Source organism: Hyalella azteca, unplaced genomic scaffold (genome assembly GCF_000764305.2).
Source record: "Hyalella azteca isolate HAZT.00-mixed unplaced genomic scaffold, Hazt_2.0.2 contig1623, whole genome shotgun sequence".
Classification (NCBI taxonomy): domain Eukaryota; kingdom Metazoa; phylum Arthropoda; class Malacostraca; order Amphipoda; family Hyalellidae; genus Hyalella; species Hyalella azteca.
Genome location: NW_025931927.1, coordinates 507,290 through 527,967, shown reverse-complemented (window position 1 = coordinate 527,967; position 20,678 = coordinate 507,290). Strand labels below are relative to the sequence as shown.

The 20,678-nt window shown below is 36.9% G+C and overlaps 1 protein-coding gene across 1 annotated transcript in view; it reads right to left on the bottom strand.

The window, feature by feature from the left end:
* The window catches only part of LOC125178770 (synaptotagmin-15-like), a 97,241-nt gene that overhangs the window by 70,889 nt on the left and 5,674 nt on the right, over positions 1 to 20,678 (bottom strand). The window lies entirely within an intron of this gene.

Here is a 20,678-nt window from a genome sequence, read left to right as displayed (position 1 = left end):
TCTTTTCCCTGCTCACCAAATTCGATTTTGAGAATTGGGCAAATATTTTGGTGGGAGAGATTTGTGATTAGAGCAAACAGTTGCATGATGTTAGAATTTTCCCAACGTGAGATGAAAACAGTTTTGAAAAATGACTGATGGTTTTTTAGAAATTTAATTCTTGATAAACTAGCAATACAACTTAAATTTACAAAAGTTTACTTTATCGGAAACCTGCATGTGATAAATTTACAGAAAATAGCAGTACACAGATCTTTGTAAAATAGATGTTGACATTTAACAGTTTTTTACTTATTTACTTAAACCTGCAAATCCTACTTCAGCTGCATGACATTCAAGGTATAGGTCAATAATTTTATTTATTTTCCATAAACAATTGAGACTTTAGAAACTTAACAACAGCGTGTTCTCCGACACATATATGACACTATAAGCTAAAATGCGCTGAATATGATAAATCTTTCTAACTATCTTGCACAATCATCGTTAGGAACATAAAAAAAACACAAATTAAATAAATGAAAGCTATCCTTTTAGCCTGAGCACCGAAAATACAAATCGTTTGGTTTTCTGTTGGAAACTCCCAGCTGAGAGTGAGACTCAACTTTGCCAGATTTATTTGTCAAGTCGGAGAAGTCATCGAACGTCAAAAGACAAAAAATCCTTGAATTTTCCCGCCAACAATGCGTGTCTTGCAGCTGCCATTTAAGGTTCATTTATGATTTCACGTAATATTTTGATATGTACTCATCTCACGCTCTATCGCAGAATAACGGTCAAAACTCTGATTGTTGCAGTACCTTTATCAACATTTTTACTCTCAAATTTCAGTATTAAAAAATTTCTACAGGCAGGATGGGTCTACGCATTGCCTGATGTTTCATCACAGATTATTCCTGCGCCCAATTTCAGCAGAGTTTTCCATCGCCCAAAAACCTGTTTTTGTCACAGATTAGCAAGAGCAGACAACCGTTTACAGATATTTTTTGTTTTCAACAAGCGAGCTTTGAATGTGTAGTAGCCTTTGCAGAAGCTTACTGCAAATGACAAAAACTTTCAGGGATAAAAATAATGACAAATTTATTATCCTACGTGATCATGCAAGTGTATGAAATCTACCCTTCTCCTCATTCGAAATTCGTCACTCTGATCGCAACTAATTGCACGCTCGTCCTGGTGATGTGTGCCAACTGGTTACGGAAAATTTCCTGGCCCCGACGAGAATTGAGGCGCTGTGGAAATTTGAGTCCTAAAGCATATTGATATATTAATAATATAATAAAATGTGTAATAAAATATAAGAATATCCCTATATTCCGATCAATAATTATTTAATTATTTAGCATAAATACAATTAATTGTGACCCCGAAAAAAAGCCTCTCCAGAGCAGGCACGTATCATTTACAGAAAATTGACGCAAACTTCAATTAATTAGTTACTTTCAACATAATTAGATCATCCATTGCATTATTTAGGTGACCGCTTTTCTTCAAGAAGTAATCTTTATAACAAAAATGAAGGAAATATTCTGGCTACTGACAAGTTACAAAGTTCGGAACCTGAATATTTTCAGTAATGAAACTACTGTAACCGGAATTGATGATTATCTTCTGAGAATGTGCATAGGGGATATCCGCGATCGTACAACGCAAAATTAAATATTTTCCAATGCTCGATGATAGTGGTATTAATGAAGCATAGCAGCCAAAACAAAAATTCCGTTCATTTAAATTAAAGTAGTAGTTATTAAAATAATGTAGTTCTTTTTAATAAATTGTAAACAGCGCACGAAAACCCAATTTTCGCAAGTTACGTCATTCAAAATTTAGACACGTTCATTGCCGGCTTTCGAGAACAGGGTGTCGTTTGGTGAACTCCACGGATGCTTTGATGACATCGATGGATTGATTGCTAAGTTCAAAGAACCATTCGGGTTCATTGGAGGGGAGGAATCTCTCACGTTATGTGCAACGTGTGATGTCTTTTGTTATAAGCAATGCTTTGAGTTCATCTATTATGAAGAGAACTTATATTCTACATTTAGTGTAACTTTGTACTAAGCGCTTTACCAAAGACATTTCTTGCTCTAAACGCACTTCAGAGCTTAACTGTCTCCTTTAGTGATAGCAATTTTATAAATACCACTCGAGCAGTTTTCGGTTATTTCCTCAAAAGCTGTGCTATAGAAGGACTTTGGACTTGCAACTTGAGCCGTGAGCAGATTCTGAAGAGCAACAACTTTAAGCGAGAAACTACCAGGGCCAACTTGAAGCGAAGTTTGAGGCAAGAAGTTTCCAGAAGGATCTTACGTTTCAAAGTTCAAGAACTTTGATCTATTGTGTTCGAACAATAGACTAGGAAGAAATGTCAGTGACCATGGGCCAGACTGTATCTTTTCCCGTGTAGATTTGAATGATGGTGTCATTTAATGAACGTATCGCTGCTTCAAACAAGTTTCCGGCCAGGGCAGTTGCCCGCATGTTTTACTGCATTACGCCATTTTATACATAAGAAAAAATGGATTGGAATAAATTCAATGACAGTGAAATTAGAAGAAAAAACTTTTTGGTATAAATGGCTTTAAATATATTAATTTTATTCAATAAATCAAACTCTCTTAATTACTATTGAACTAGAAAAACTAAATTTCTTAAGTAACTCTGGTACATCAACGGCGAAATTCAATGGTAAGTATAAAGCGAGGTCTGAATTGCATTAATCAAATTAAAACCTTCCTGCAGCGGGCTTCGCATGAAAGCCTGCAAATAAATTTTAATATTAACATTTCTCTCCGTAAGCAAATAATTAGTCGCTAGATTTGATCAAGGTTCCGCTCCAGTTTGATCAACGGTGGTTTTTTTACGTTAGCAATCCACATTTTGTTCGGCGTATAAGTGGAAGGAACGTAGAATTGTGAGTTCAGAGCAAAATCAACGAGCATTTTACCTTAGATCGAAGCGCTGGATGTGTCGGGCAACTCTCCCATGCAGATTCAATCTTCAAACTCCAGAATATGAAATGTTCAGCAGAACGTCAGATGCTGTGTTCTATGCAACTCATTAATATTTCCCAGATCTGAGATTTACTCATCTCGAACGCAGCTGAAATCTCAAATTTTTCATTTTAATTCCCGCACAACTTCCTAAGTCTTGAATTCATTAAATATATTTTGTTATACATATTTTTAATTTTTTCCAACTCGACCTGATTGCACTAAGCGTTGCAAACTCGTTTTCTAATTTTTTCACGCATAGGGTAACTTACTAACAACTTATGCCCCTTTAGATATTCTTCTCGTTCAAGTTGAGCAATCGAAAATTGATTCCTTTTTAGTAACCCTTCCATTACATTCATATAACGTGAAAAAATTAAACTTGATTCGTTTCGTCGTTTGTAGAAGACAAATTTAACATAAAGAAATTTAACGCATAATATTTCAATTTACACCATTCGGTGGAGGGAATATTTCACAAGAGATAGGGAGAATTCCTCGCTCATAATGTAAATAAGTATCTCGAAATTCTGATCAACGCATGTCCGTTTCATCACGCTATAGCCAAAACATGACGTAGTTTCATTTAAGGCATACCTATGCTTTTAATTATAATGATAAGGGTACTGTTTCATATACCGCCGATGCGAGCATTTTTTCTTTTATTTTACCGAGACTGACAGTTCCTGCGGGATCGCTAAATACAAAATATATATTTTCCTTCAGCACCAGCATCTCGCTGTCTCTGTCCTCTGCACGTTCACCGCATGAGAAAAGTCATCAGGGAATAAATATCATATTTACCAATGCATAGCTAGGAAAGCCCCAAAAACAATAAATAAAAATCTTGCATAGTTGAGATTTGATATAAAGTTACATTTGTACAATAAATCACAACCTTTTTATTAAAAATCACATCCTGCATGTCTCAGTTTATACGAGGAATCGTCTATTTGTTGCTCTGAAACATCAAAGTTACAACTCTGATACGGGGACGCTTCTCATTAATTTATGTGCGCATTTGAGTGCTGTTTAAATACTCGCCGGCTCCAAAAATTTGTAAGTAAAAAGTTTCATTTGTTTTCCAATGTAACTGAGAGCTACATAAGATGCGTTTAAAAAGTAATATTTTCTAAAGACCACACTCCTAAAGAGGCCGGTGTCTCCTATGTTACACATGTACAATGAATTTCTTATTTTGTTTTTAAATATTAAAAAATATTTGTACAATTTTTTATTTGAATATTTAAACAAAATTCCTGGTTTTTTACTTTTTTCTGTCCATTGATTCATGCTTTATCTCCGACTTTACGCCAGTGTGCAAAATTTCAGATAGATTGGACAGGTTCAAGTCTGTTAAATATCGATTATAAGATTTGTGGCAGACCGACAAACAAACAACAAGAAGTGAAGTTAAAGAGAAGTGTGTTAAAAAAATGATTGGTTTCTATAGAAATTAAGAATATTATTCATTAGTATTTCCTTGCAGTATAGGAAAATTTTGGGTTTTGGTTCAAACACTTTGACTTTAGACATAATCTAAATTAGAACCTAAACGAGTGGGACGACGACACCAATCACCAAGTTTCAAATATACACTCCACCAACCATACCTGTCACGACTCCTTATTCAAGGTGCATCATTTATACAGCAAACCTCGCTATAAAGACTAATGCTATTTTTATTATGAAACGTTTTCCATTTCCGATTTGCATGCCTAGAACGACTGGGATCGAACATCGACCGACAAGAAATGCCCATCAGTCCTCAGCAGACCTCAACATGCCGAGGCTGCCGAGAGAAACAATCCATGTGGATTTCATGGCATGAAACCATGCCATTATAATCATGATTAACTGGCCCCTTCCATTTAAAGATCACAGATTCTAATTATCAAGATCAGTGCGGGAATCTCCGTAATCAGGAAAAAGAAATCTAAACTTGACATCAAAGCTACGCTACTGTTCGCATTACAAGATTTAACCATAGTGGTCGTTGGTTTTGATTAAACTGGGAGCAGAATTACATTTAATGAAAAATATAAAATGTTTAAATGTAGTGCATGACAAAATTATTTTTGTTTCTCTTGTTCAAAATTCGAAAGTTGACGCAGATTAATTAGTATATTTCCAGTTCATTTCTACGTAAAATATTAATCATTGGAACATTCCTGCAGAAATGAACATGTCACAAAATTATCTTGTAGAACCGATGCAAATAAATTATTTTATGGCCCATGAAATGAAATTTGAAGGCGATCAACTTAATAAATAACTACTACTTAGCGATAGCTTGGAGACATATTGTAATTTGAAGTTCGGTTTTTCGCTCTACATCGTAATCGTAATAATATTTATAAAGCTTGAGAAATCTCATGAAAATTACACCAAACGTCTAACCTCCAGTTTGCTAAAATTACTCTTTCATAAATGTGTACACAGGTAGGATGAAATCAATTACTTAATTAGAAACGTAGCGTTTTTCATCAGAAAAATTTCCTGCAAAAAATAAATGTTCCCAAGATACTCGACCACGATGCGCTCCCTGCGCCTAAAGAAACATGCACCGTCAAATAAAGTTGGTAGCTGGTAACAAAAAAAAAGGCATTTTAGATGTTCTTTATATTGCTTGAAATCAACGAATTCATTCTAAAAATGAAATATTGACAATGTAAGTTGAATTGCAATTTAGAAGTATTTTAAAACAAGTATATTATTGAAACGAAAAATAAGAATGGTGTTTGTTCGAGTTCTAGTATTACGGTTTCCACATGAACAAGACTTCAAGTCAAATGTCAACTTCAATATTTCTCCGCGATTTTGATGGCCAGGTTAGGAAAATGTACCTCCAGACTTCCTTTTATTTTCAAAACGTTAAATGTCATTCAAGACGACGTTTCGAAGCTTCTTAATCCTCTTAATCTTCCTTTGATTACAAGACCCTGACGCAAACGCCTGCCTTTAATCTTTCAAAAATTGTAATTGTTCACACTTTTTCACCGTGATATCTGCTTCCACTGACGCTTATTTTTTAATTACTGCCGTGAAACGCTCCAGTAATTACCGCTGAAAAAGACTTGAATGCGTAATTTTTCCTTCCATTTTCGATGATCAGGCCAGCACAAGAAATTGGAATTCGATAATAAAAAGAGCTTTTTTTCCTGATACCAACAAGCAACATTATTATTATTATTATTATTATTATTATTATTATTATTATTATTATTATTATTATTATTATTATTATTACAATGGGGTTGTATATGGATTACTTGGTAAATTGAAAATTCAGCTTCGTAATAAATAAATACTACGAGCTGAGCTCTACCGGTAATATTCCAAATGATAATTGAGAAAGAGAAAGCACCCGAACATCATACAAAGCCATTTGTATTTTCGTATTTGAGAAAAAAATTTGTTCTGATATTAGACTTATTTATACCGAAGAAATTTTACGAATGCTCGACACACAATGCCACTTGGAAATTAATGCGCTAAATCGTCATAATTATAACTTGTGAATTGTTCATCAAGCCTGTGAAGTCTGGCATTACAATTGTAGTCTGGTATTATATACTGAAGAAAAGTCTGTGAAGTCTGGTATTACTGAAGAAAAGTCTGTGAAATCTGGCATTACTGAAGAAAAAAAGATTCAGCACAACTGCAGAACTGGAGGTATACTCCGCTCCCCAAATTTCATTCTTAGCAGCCATTTGGCGTTCACCTCACATAATTTAGGAAGGAAATTGTGGTTATTATTATAATATAATGATGGCTCTTGCTCTCCCTGTCCATGGACGGTTGCTTAGCACAGAATTGAGGGCCTCATCCAGAAGTTCAGCCGTCCAGTGCAAGCAATCTGCCCTGCGTTCACGAACACCTCCGTCTCACTGCTAACAAGGAGCGTTGCGGTTGCCTATGCAAGATCGGCTAATGCAAATTTGCTGTTCAGCAGTTAGCTGCCTAAATTTAAAGTAATGCACTGGTGAAGTTGTATGTAATGCCATGACTTGAGAATCCTGATAAAAATTCCAAAACTAAAAAATATATCTATAAATATTATATACATCAAGATAAACTTCTATATGAATCGTTTTTCTGGCCTAATAAATACTTATCAAGTTTCTAGAAATCTTTTTTTAGTAGTTTTCCGACCAACTAATTAAAGCCAATATTATTCACATTCTGCGACCGGTAAGTCCTACACACGAAAAGCATTAAGTGGTAAGCCTTTCGTCAAGCATATACAATATTTTAGATTAAGGCTCTAGACACGAAACAAAATCTACGGCCTCGCGCCGCCAATAACCGATAATGCGGGGTTTTGGACCCCGGCTGTACGCGACTACATTTAATTTATCGTTATAGGAGCGGTACCGTCGCACAGGCCGCGACATGGAGCGTTTGCCGGCGGTCAGTCTGCCCTTGAATCTAGATTGTAGCTTTTTGCTCATAGAAATATTTTCATCAAATATATGTAAAGCAACTGATGAAGTAATTATAAGAGAAATGAAGCGATGTTCTTAACAGATAGAGTAATCCATAATCAATATACGAATATATTTTATAATAAATTGAACCACATAAAATTAGACAAGTTATGAGACTGAAAGCGATCGCGGAGCATGTATAGAAATTTTACAGTTTCTTCAGACATCTTTACCAGTTTACCGTGTAATTAAACTGAAATTTAGTTGATTAAACAGTTTTCCGAATCATTGAATCAAATTTCTAACATATTCCTTTTCTTTCCCTTCTCCGAATTTCCTAACACTTTCCCAGTATGACGGTAGAAATTTTAAAGCTCGTTCAAATAACTGATTTACTTTTCACACGTCTCATTCATAAGTTCCATTCTTAAATGAGTTATAAACACGATTATCGTAATTTTTCGTAATGTAATCACAAGTATGTACGAAATTCATATTCATCCTGACAGCGTTGTGCAGTAAGATTTATCTAAATTTCAGTGGAATGCGATGTTTACTGGAAACGAATAGACTCGAGCGCTTAAACAATTTGGAAAGTTATTCAAGCTTGAACTTTAGCCATTTCCTTTCATACAGGATAGTCATGCAGTGCACTTTTTATTAAAAAATACAATTCTGTACAGAAAATGAGTCAAAAAAACAGTCAGTTCGGTACTGAAATTTCAATTTAGTACTGAATAAGTTTCTATCCAAAATTCCGCATCATTCTTTCGTTACAATAAATAATTAAATTGACCGTTTAATGACAAAATGCTCGTGATGATAACTCGTTAGATGAAACCATAACGAAACTGGAGATAAATTAGGTTCACGCAGTGCAGCAGACTCATTAACTCTCATGAAAATTCTCAGGTTGAATTGATTGAAGCCCCGCACAAAAGCTGAAAATAATTAATAGTGAGAGAAATATAAAATGAATGCTATTAATACTTCAAACGCGCATAAATATTATCTGAATTTTGCAGATCGACGTTCCAAATAAAGATGGAATTCAATATTAACGTCCCCTACTCGGGAGTGCTTTAAATAAAAACCTTCCTCTGGGTTTTCGCACAAACATTTTTGTGAAATGGAGATTGAGAGTCGCGAAATTATAATGTCTCTCAAAAATTCAATAAATTCCAATTTTCATTGTACTTGCTAATTTATTTCGTAGGAAGAGTACACATTTTTAGCGCACAATTCTGATAGTAACATTTATTCTAGTGCGCTAAAACCGGGGACAAACTATTTTCTCGGCTTCTCAGTTTCCAAGATCTCAATGTTTAATGAAAATATTCTGAGCATATGCCATTTAATTATTCAACAGAAATTAAATTTTCAGCCATGCGAGTTTGCTTAAATTTTTCCATCATACCAACCTCAGAATGCTGATATAAAAATGAAATTAAATTCATGTTATTTTGATTATTGTCAAATTTGGAGTGATATAAAGTTTAAGTTATTTAGGTACAATCTCTGAATGAAAATAACTTAAGCAGGCTCATACTTTTGTTTTGTTGGGTTATCGCACACCCAAATGGGTGTATAAATGAATCAAAGAATTTTATAAAAATGACGGAAAATGGAAAGAAAATTTGGTAGCAAAATTTTTCAAGTATACGTAGAGCATATATCAGATGTCGAAGAAGAATATTCATCTTCTCGGCGTCGTCCTCAGCCTAACCGCCTTTGGGGCAGCCTTGGGAAGAGGTATTTTGAAAGACCCAGCTCGTTCAATAGCGGGCCAGATCAATATCAATCACAGGGGACGGCGACACACTTCGATTCTGGTAGAGGCGACGTCGAAGCACTAAGATTCAGGTAGAGGAGCAAGGGACACACTTCTATTCAAGTAGTCCTCGCAGTAAAATTGACTGCAGAGCTGCTGCTCTACATAATGATTACTGCAAGGATAAAGTGGAAAATCTGCTGGTACAAGATTGAGAGTGATATCTTACGTAATTCTCAAGCGTGTTATTAATTATACGAAAATGATGTCCTTAAATTGGCGTGAACCGAGCGATAAAGGAATTTATTTAACTTCATAAGAGCCCACTTGCGATTTCCTCGGCTTTTTGTGGCGGATCTTCGTAAGCTGAGAAATGTGAATAGAAAAATGACTTTATAAATTTACCTCTCGTTGATGCTACAAGAGGACGTTGAAGTATTTCATTCCGCTTCATGTCTGGAAATACGTTCTTGAATCAAAAACGCAGGCAAATCCAATGAATCAAGAAAGTGTCATATTATTAGACAGGGAGACAGCATTGATCGAAAAGTTTTAAAGGTTCGACTGACTGAACGTTATTGTCATTTTTTTTAATCAAGCACAATGCCAATTGTAGTTACATATAATATAAGAAACAAAGATCTTCATTTAAAGAATCCAGTTCTGTAGAAACTGTAAAAAATATACTTGGGAATTCGAACTGCTGTAGATGACTGAAGTATGCCCGTATGCAATGACTGAAAATTCCGCACAACGTAAGCCTTTTTGTTATCAAGTTACCTAAAAATGTATGTGAAACAAACAACCTTTTCAACATAACATTTTTTAATACAATAACAGATCATGTGTAACCGAATATTTTGCACAGAAATGTAAGTGGTTTGAAATGAAAACTTTTGTAAGAAAATAAGTGCTGATGCTCACATCAGATAAAACTACACGAGGCCTCGGTGCAACAAAATGACCTGGTGAATCGAGTTACGAAAGAAGCTACACGAGACAGCCAGGCTCGGCTAACAGAAGAAAACATAAGAGAATGTCAGGTGAAACTAATTAATTACAACTGGCAGGTGTCTGTGCTAGACTCTCCTCCGACACTATAATTGTTAGCAGCGAGTATTTATGTTAGACAACGGCATGTGATTGTTCACGCTCTAATCCAATCTCTCTCTTTATTTCTTTATTACCCGAGACAGCCATCTATTAACTTTATTAAAAATCTAACGGATGTCATTTCGAATCTAATGCTCCGATGACTTTATTCCACTGATATTTTTTCTAAGACATCCACATTTGCACTACACTGGGATAAAACATTGTATTTCTTATAAACTCAACGTCCCCTTCAAAAGCATTTATCGAGTTCAATTAAGCTCGTAGATATGAAAATATGATCGTTTCAAAAAAATTCATTCAGCAATTTTGTAAATTGGATTAAATGAAATCCAGTTAAAAAAGATTTGTCCATAATTAAAATCTTCGAAATAAAATTAATTCGGTTCTGTAATAAATAAACTAATTGGGTTTAGTTTAGTTTAGCATAGAAATTCTGGTGAAAGTTCAGCAGCGGTAGAAGTGCTATGCAGCGGCCGAAGGATTGTAGACAATTGAGGGGATTGTAAATTTTTTTTAAGATTTCAAACTTTTCTCCGCAGATTCCTGCTCATTGATTAAAATACTTAGACGTTCGGATGTTCGTGAATGTGATACCATAGATGAAAGCTTCCGCATTACCTTTAGTGGACATAAATATCCTATACAAATGACAAATTGGAACCATTTGTAAGATCAAATACTAGAAATTAATTGAACTTATTCTAACGCGTCTCTTCAGTCAAATTGATTTTTATTTATCTATTTATATATTTTTATGTAGCGATGTCATTTGAATGCGCAGTAAGTTAATTGGGCTGCATCTGATCAAACCTTCCTTCTGGACGCCTTGTGTAAATTTTATTATATAAATTAGCACGCGTCTCGGATACTGTAAAAATGGACGCTTCATTGACCATGGCTATTGATACCAATCTAGTCGATTCATTTTACGACCAAAAATTTGTATTGTAATATAAAAATTGAAATAATCCCGAATCTCCGAGTCAATCTTATTTTTTGCGTGAGTATGGAAGCTCGGTGACAGGTTCTTCCAATTTATCGGCAAAATGACTCTCACGAGACCGCGGACGAGCCGCCGAAATTGAGCCCATTCTTATAGGCACGGGACCGTTGGAAAAAGCTAAGGAACGTCGCAGAACATTCCCCAGGAAGCAATCTATTTCGTTCCTGAGAAAGTCTCAACGAATTTAATATTTCAGGACTCGCGTTGGAACCATTTTCCTCACAGTTCAAATCCCGCGTCAGCTTAGCATTGCGAATTTATTCCACATTGCAGCACAAGTATTTGAGCTACGAACTACGTCAATAAAGGATTGCCGGCCAAATAACTCCGACATGAAGCTCAAGTTTTGAATGGAAATTATTAAGGGTAGGCAATAAACCAAAAAAATGTTCATAACTCGAGCTTCCAATTAAAGAACTTGTTTACTATTAAGGCCGTTTTTATGTTTTCCTCTCAATTTGCTTAATCTAGACTGACAACAACTGCATTTCACACATGGAGGTACGAAATATTTTCCTCACATTCGACCTGAGAAGCATTTAAGAAACCTGCGTTGAACACGCATACATGTTTCTTTATAAATGCCTTCTTCTCAACAAATTATAGGGAAATCCAGTATGGCTTTCTCTTCCACGTTGTTTCGCTCCATATTACACCAGCAAGTGGCAAAAAGATACAAGTTTTTCTGCTTAAATGGGAAATTCAAGGCAAATAGTCCGTCAAAAAATGAAAGGAAACGACCGTCTGGGATTGCTTCTGGGTCTCTGCAGCCCACAGACCGACGAAGCGTTCTGTACGACGCTCGTGGTGTCACTCGTACATCATCAGCTGCAAGTATCGAACTCTCTTCTGAGGCACGAAGAAGTTCACCAAACTTCAAGTGCGAACCATCGACCGAACGAATTTCACTCATAAGTTTATTTTCGACTGACTTGTGCTTCAAGGAAAAAATCTCAAAAATTTAAAGGACGTATTACATCGCCATGAGTTACCTTAAAATTGCTCCTCGATAGGATATTTCCACTAATTTTAAGATACAAAAGGCCATTTTCTGAAAACAGGATTAGAAAAGCGTCAATTAGTCCCACATTAACATTGATATGAATATAGTTGTGCTGAATTAACTCGTAATACAACAACCAACTCTCCTAAAGCAGTTCCAATCAACTCATAGATCTAAGAACTTTGACAGAATAACCTTATTTCATCAGGGCGCAATTATACTCGTTCAGTTTGACAGCGCGGAAAATATTGTTTGACCCCACCGCCACCGAGTTGTCTGACCCAAAAACGATGATAGATTGGAGATTATTTCACGTGGAGCAGAAATGTGTAGCAAGGCTTATGTTTTGAGAAGCAAGGGGAGCGGACGTGATGAAGAGTTTTCACGTCGCTCCAAAGTAAGATGAGTGAGGCGCTCCGAGCTTCAAGCTCAACATTTTTCCTCGGCTGCCAAGATTTAGTGGAGGAAAAGACCAGGGCGTCCTGCGTTGCGCAAACTGCATGACACTCTTGGCAGCTTTAAAGGAGAAGTGGTTTATGTTGACTGCGTGTACAAGGCGAGCTTCGTGGAGCTTATACAGCATAAAAGAATTAAAGATATGCGGATTCAGGCGAAATTTTCATGTTAAAAACGTTATCATGAACCAACAGTCAAGAAATATTATAATAAAGTCTGCTTTTAAAAGGCATATTTTAGTCAGGGGAAAACGTAATTTTTATGAATATCAAGCTGAAGTGTAAGTAGGTCGCGCTTCATCATGTCGTGTCGAAAAGGTTAAATTATAGTATATAGATCTTCTATCAATGCAATGGCAACTAATTGGGAATGTTCAAATTTAATTTCTATACAATACATTTTCAAATTTAACGTAGTCATTCAGCGGCCAGGGAGGTCGCGACTTTGCTTAATAGGTTTTTGAGGCTTTCCCTCAAGCGAAACCGGAGTCGGGCTACCATCCTTGCTACTCCCACCTGTGTCGTTCCCGTTGCCTACCTCTGTGCCCATCCGTGCGTTGGATTATCGTCTTGTGGCTCCGTACGGGTGATGGAACTTCACTAGGCAATAACACCTACTAGACGACTCCTCACCTGGACCCGGAAGAGCCTGTACTTCTGTTTTGAAGCCGCAAGTCGCTAGACTACCCTGGGCCGTGGTTCAGCAACTGCTTCTTGAAGTGCTTTAAGTTTGCTTTGCTCAGAAGTAAAAACATTCATCCGGCTACATTTTGTCTTCATTCGAAAGTAACTAATTACATATATCACATTCCTCGTTAGTTGCCTGTTTCCTAGATTTATATGTTGATTGATTTAAATAATTGATGCAATGATAACTGATGTAAATGATAACTGATTTAAACTGATGGCTGATTTAAACTTTTGACTAATTTAAACTGATGACTGATTTAAATTGATGACTAATTTAAACTGATGACTGATTTAAACTGATGACTGATTTAAACTGATGACTGATTTAAACTGATGACTGATTTAAACTGATGACTGATTTAAACTGATGACTGATTTAAACTGATGACTGATTTAAACTGATGACTGATTTAAATTTATAACGATTTAAACTGATGACTGATTTCAACTGATGACAGATTTAAACTGATGACTGATTTAAACTGATGAACCTGATGACTGATTTCAACTGATGACTGATTTAAACTGATGACTGATTTAAACTGATGACTGATTTAAACTGACGACCGATTTAAACTGACGACCGATTTAAACTGATGACTGATTTAAACTGATGACTGATTTAAACTGATGACTGATTTCAACTGATGACTGATTTAAACTGATGACTGATTTAAACTGAAGACTGATTTAAACTGATGACTGATTTAAACTGATAACCGATTTAGAATTTAACTGATTTTGAATTTAACTGCTTTCGAATTGACAATTGATTCAAAATTGACAACTAAGTTATAACTATAAAGGATAACTGATTAACAATTTATTTCCCCTTTTATAACTTGGTCTTGACCGCAGTCTTATTCTATCTAGGACGAGTGTACTGACGAGATAGGTAGTGTGGAAGAAGGGGTGGCGCAGCTCGGTTGACCCTTCAGTGGACGGCACGCAACGATTTGGCTTATTTTTACTTTCAATAGATCCTCGAAAGATTTATTAATTGCTCGATCGTTGTTTTCCTGTCCTCGCCACGACATTATTTTCGTCATGTCTTGCCTGTTAATTTCTGGTGCCGAATTTGGTTGCAACCGAACTTTGTGTCGTTATAATAAAGCGAGGAGCACACGTTACCTTTAAGGTTATCTGTACGGTTGTTGTTCTTTTGTATTTTTAATGAATCAAATACATAGGACCAATAGTTTCCTTGTCTTGTCAGCCACTCGCCGCCTGCGTTAAACCATCCTTGAACTGCTGAAATTCGTTCTGTTCGTGTTTTCGTGGTTTATAAGACGTTTTCACCTTAGCGAACGACCAATAGTGAAGCAACACTGCCACTTTTTATCCGTTCCTTCCTAGCTAAACATACCCACTTTTACATAGTATCATGGTGAAAAATTTTCGACTTGCATCGTCGGAATCATAGTTTTCCTTTTCAAGTTTTTCAGAACTCAACTTTTCAAGTTTTTCAGTAACCAAACTACGTTGTTGTAACCAATTACCGGAAGTATTTGAATTATTCAATAGTCGGTCAAATTGTTGACTAATGACTGCTGAACGAGTTCAATGACCAGTATTGTCCACGCATTGAACAAAGTATTCCCTCTCTATTCACGGTAGGCACTGCACTATACCGCATGGAAAGGCAGTGAGCGGCGGTTCTGGATAAAAGTCGGGCTAATGACGCCGAGTTATTGTGCCATTGAAACCTGAATTCGAAGCCTTGCTTGTTCTTCCTAAAGCTTGCCAGGGAGAGTCAGGCTCATTGTGCTCATAATGCAGCGTGTCAGCTGTGTACATGGTACAGCTACGCTGAAAATACATCGGCAATAAGTAAACTGAGGTAAAAGTTTGGCGAAGTTCACAATTAACATCGCGATAAATATTCATCAAACGATTCTTTTTGTACTATCCGTGAAAAACTTGTTCGAACTGATCACGTGACTATAGTGTTGGTAAATATCATAGTTAAATTCCTTGACATGAACACAAGTGATTTGTCCGTAGCTTGATTAATTCAGCCGGAAACTCTCGACGCATCTTGAGTAACGTTTAATCCGTGAGAAGTTATCCTCGGTATTTTAGCGGCTTGCGGGCATCATCAAATTACTGGCATGCTTGCACTCGGCCAACACAATGTCACGGCCATCATCCTGGAGATAGAATAACCAAAGGAATCCGCAGCTTTTATTCCTCAACGTTATAGTTCATTATGGAACTCTCGAATAATATTTCAAGCGTGCCTGAGGTAGTTTTTGTAGTAAGCTAATCGCGACATTTAGCGTTAAAATGGTTGCCTATGCTTTGCGTTTGATAAAATTTCCATGTACCAAAAATTAGATTTTACTCATTTCGATGATACATATATAAAGGGCGGATAATCAGGAGTCTTAATGATTTTTCTATATTTTTACAATTTGCGATTATATGTTACGCTTTATTAATCTTCGAAATAATAGAATTGTCATCTATTCGATCATCCTGCTACAAATTTACAACATCATAGATTCGGTGCTCGCATACAGGCCGACAATTTTCAATATAATAACAATGATAATAATTCACAGCATCGCGCAGCATTATGCATAGGAGTGAAGATTATGCACAGCCACCGCCCGCCCACTGTCAAGGGCCGCGCTGGGCACTGAAGCTAACGAGCTGTGAGTGCCGGGGTGTTTGTACAGCACGAGACAGAAGCCTGGTCGTCTCGTGGCAGTGTTGACACGGGCACGAGACAGGAGCCTGGTCGTCTCGTGGCAGTGTTGACACGAGCACGAGACAGGATCCTGGTCGTCTCGTGGCAGTGTTGACACGAGCACGAGACAGGATCCTGGTCGTCTCGTGGCAGTCGAGACAGGAGCCTGGTCGTCTCGTGGCAGTGTTGGCCACGAGACGACCAGGCTTAGTGAATTAGTTGTGTTTAAATCTCAGTCAGTGGCTCACTTCACTAAAATTTATCGAAATTAATGCACTTTTTGAACATGTCAGAGTAAATAATCGATTTCAACAGGCTAATGTTGGTGCTCTTCGTGTAATTGACCAGAGGAAAATTATGCTGCTTCTGGCGTTGCTTGATTGAGGTTCACGGGCGCAGCTTCAAATAACCTTTCATTTCTCTGTACCTACCCTAATATAAATAACAACGTTACGCATCCCGCTTGAAATTGGATGCGTCAAAAAAACGTCATATTAAAAACGAAATTAAAATTCAAAGGGGAAAAATTGTTGCGACGCGAGTGGAGCAGCTCCGTGAAATCTCATAACCAGCGCCATTAATCTCAGTAATCACAAGATTTGACGTGACCATGTAATAAGCCCTCATTTGATGCTACGTTATAAGCATCACAGCATCTGTTTATGGATTCTCGTCTGAATTACCGCTTCATCTAATTAAATTAATTCTACAGAGTCTGATGAGCAGGATATTCGAATTTTCCCTCAAATATATTTACCGTTCCATGTGAACCCTCACGGAACTTCATTAGCCTAGCATGAAGGCACGAATTAATAAGCTAGGAAACCCATAAACGTCAAACGAATTGGGGTAAAAATCAGATCATTTGCGGTTAGGAACGGATGAAAAGTGGAATTTTCGCTGGAGTGCCGAATTCGTTGGTCAAAATAAATCAAAAGTGAAGCATTCCAAGACTTGGTTGATCGCCACTGCATGAACATTGCACAGTAGGACGGATATTTACAAGCTCCATTACCTACGAGTTTTTACCAACACTGAGCAGCACCTTTTCGAATCTGAACAAAAGTTAGAATCAGGGAGCACCAAAGAAATGAACTGGAATGATTGCCACAGCTGTAGCTCGACGAATCCGGCCATTTTAGAAAGGAAACAAAAACACGTGTAAAAAATTTTCACTAATTTATGTATCGCAATGATGAATATTTGAAGTCTGAAACATCTCTGCATATTGCTTTAGATTTATCATTTCTAACAATGAATGCCGAAATTCAGTACAGCACAAGTGGTCTTCCTCCGTTCCTCCGACACGTTCACTCATGGTACGTTTTTTAACCGCTGCTTTAATGCCTCCCAAAATACAGACTTTCCCGTAGATAAAAACTTTACTACGCCGTCATAAGAAGTTGCCAAAGCCATTATTCGGTTTAAGGGCTACGTTAATCGTGAAGTTTGCTAAAAACGCCGTCAATCACCCGGAGGATATTTCTAGCACCTGACGCACCAAGCAAATTGCATCCTGTCGCCTGCAGCAGACTACTGTTTCATCAGTCATCGCGACACACGAGGTGTCAGTGTATATGGAGATTTCGTGATGATATTACTTATGGTCGAACTATTTGCAAGATAATAAGTTTTCACTAAAACATAATACAATAGAAAGATTGTGAAAATTGAAGTGAAATTATTTTTCATTTCACGTAAATTTTAGTTTGATTTCATATCGCACAATATTGAGACTAGCAAGTTGACCTAGGGCTGCACCAGAGCTTGAGACCGATAAGCGCTAGGTCAACCTAGCGTATAAAAAATTGATCAGGCATAACAGGTCAGCTCAGCTTAACCGACTGATGCTTCGTAGCAATGTCTCGGCTCGGCAGATACACTGCGCGTTTCATGAGTTCGATTTTTGCACGAGTGACACTACAATTTATATGCAAATGCATTGAAAAGCCAACGCAACTCAGGAGCTCTGAATGAACGGCAACGATAATAGGTCAACAGAGGACCAGATGAAATAAGTCGGGGCCTGCCATTCACACACTTGCCATTCTTATATATATAACACACCTGCCACTCTTATATTATGTAACACACCTGCCATTCTTATATATGTAACACACCTGCCATTCTTATATATGTAACACACCTGCCATTCTTATATAGGTAACACACCTGCCACTCTTATATATGTAACACACCTGCCATTCTTATATAGGTAACACACCTGCCACTCTTATATAGGTAACACACCTGCCACTCTTATATAGGTAACACACCTGCCATTCTTATATAGGTAACACACCTGCCATTCTTATATAGGTAACACACCTGCCATTCTTATATATGTAACACACCTGCCATTCTTATATATAACACACCTGCCATTCTTATATATGTAACACACCTGCCACTCTTATATATATGTAACACACCTGCCATTTTTATATATGTAACACACCTGCCATTCATATATATGTTGATACGGATTGTTTAGAAAATAACATTTATATTGTTTAATTGACTTTGATTACATTAAATAGTTTTTTGAAATTCACTTAAACCTTTATAATTTCAAAAACATTCTTCAAAACCGAATAAACTAAGTACAATTTAACGCAAACCCAATTGAATCCAGCTTTCTCGGATGTTACAGAGATCATTAATGTTTCAGAGATCATTATTGTTTCTGGTATCATTAACATGTCCATTTCTCCCGCGCCGCGGAAGTTCTCCCTATAAATGGCTTAACGTAATATTAACTCTCGCCACCCTTCACCCATCTTTCACAAGGCATTAGCAACGAAAGTTTCGTAGCCTTGGGCTTCCAGGATTGCGCGTTCACTTGGCGATTGCATTTCTCATTGTTCTTTAATTTCACGATTGCATTCCTCCAATGCATATTCACTTCACGATTGCATTCCTCAATGGCCTGTCACTTCTAATTTCATTCCACAATAACACTCTAATTTCACGATTGCATTCCTCAATAACACTTTAACATTATGATTGCAGTCCCCATTGCTCGTTAACTTCACGATTACATTCCTCACGGCTCATTAACTTCACGATTACATTCCTCGCGGCTCATTAACTTCACGATTACATTCCTCGCGGCTCATTAACTTCACGATTACATTCCTCGCGGCTCATTAATCACGATTACATTCCTCACGGCTCATTAACTGCACGATTACATACCTCGCGGCTCATTAACTTCACGATTACATTCCTCGCGGCTCATTAACTTCACGATTACATTTCTCGCGGCTCATTAACTTCACGATTGCATACCCCAATCACACTCAAACTTCACGATCGCATTTCTCATAGCACTTTAACTGCACGATTGAATTCCACGATCGCGAGGTCACTTTCCAGCGCAGCGCCTAACTCAATCATTTATCAACGGTCCCATCAAGTTTTAAAGCGGATCCACTTAAGTAAGCATTGCTGAATATTCGGCCTTGACTCATTGGCTAGTTTGTGCACGCTGACACCAAAATTTCTTGCTTTGTTGTCTCGTTGAAATAATAATAACCAGCCGAGTCGGAAGGAAATTTATGAACAAATTTAGTTTTAACATTTCACGAAATGAGATTCGCGGTGCGACGAGCTTTTAGATTCAATAAAATTCTAATATGTTTCATTGAGGTTCTGTTGGCGTATTGTTGAACCCTAAATGACTTTAGTCATGACGTACTGGCCTTATTTGTAACAAAAAATTGAAGTCAACTCCCAGAAACTGGAAAATTTCATGTTTGACTTATCTGCTCATATGTTGTTCAATATCAAGAAAGATTAATTTTCTTTGACCTGCTCGACCAGTGAAGCTCAATGCGCACTACGTGCAAAGTATGATAATGTTTCACTTGTTTTCTGCAATATAAAAACTCCCTTGCAAATACCGACAGTAAAACTCAACTAGAGCATATTTACAATTTTATTTTCGTAACCAACATTTTCTATGCAAGTTAAAAGATGCAATAAACGCACCTTGTGTGTGAGCAGTTGTACACTTATACTCTTGAAAAATATCAATTTGTCGATGCGCCAAGTTTTTAAGTCCCTTGGAGCAACATTGTAAAATTCTGAACAATTAACTAACACTACTATCATCATTAATTCACATTAACTTACTTCGAACTAACTTAGACATTTCTTAATTTCTATTATGGGCCGTACTTTCACAACTGCTTCAAACTCTGCATCATAAAGCACAAGTTCATATTTTCAGTTTGATACAAGGACTACTACACACAGGACATGCATAGCCTATGTCCAGCCTCTGCTAGCAGAGGCGATCGCCTACACTATGAAAATGCTGGTGCTTTAGTGGCATCAACAAATGATATGCCCATAATTGTTTCATACAATAGTATTACAATGTGTGTAGTAGTCCTTGGTCAGAACCATAGACTTTTTGCCAGTTTTGAAGTTCAAAATTTTGTACTAAGCAAAGTAGGTACCATTTTCCTGCCTTCATACACTGATAAAAAAAATATTTAAATGGAGTGGAATGCACCAC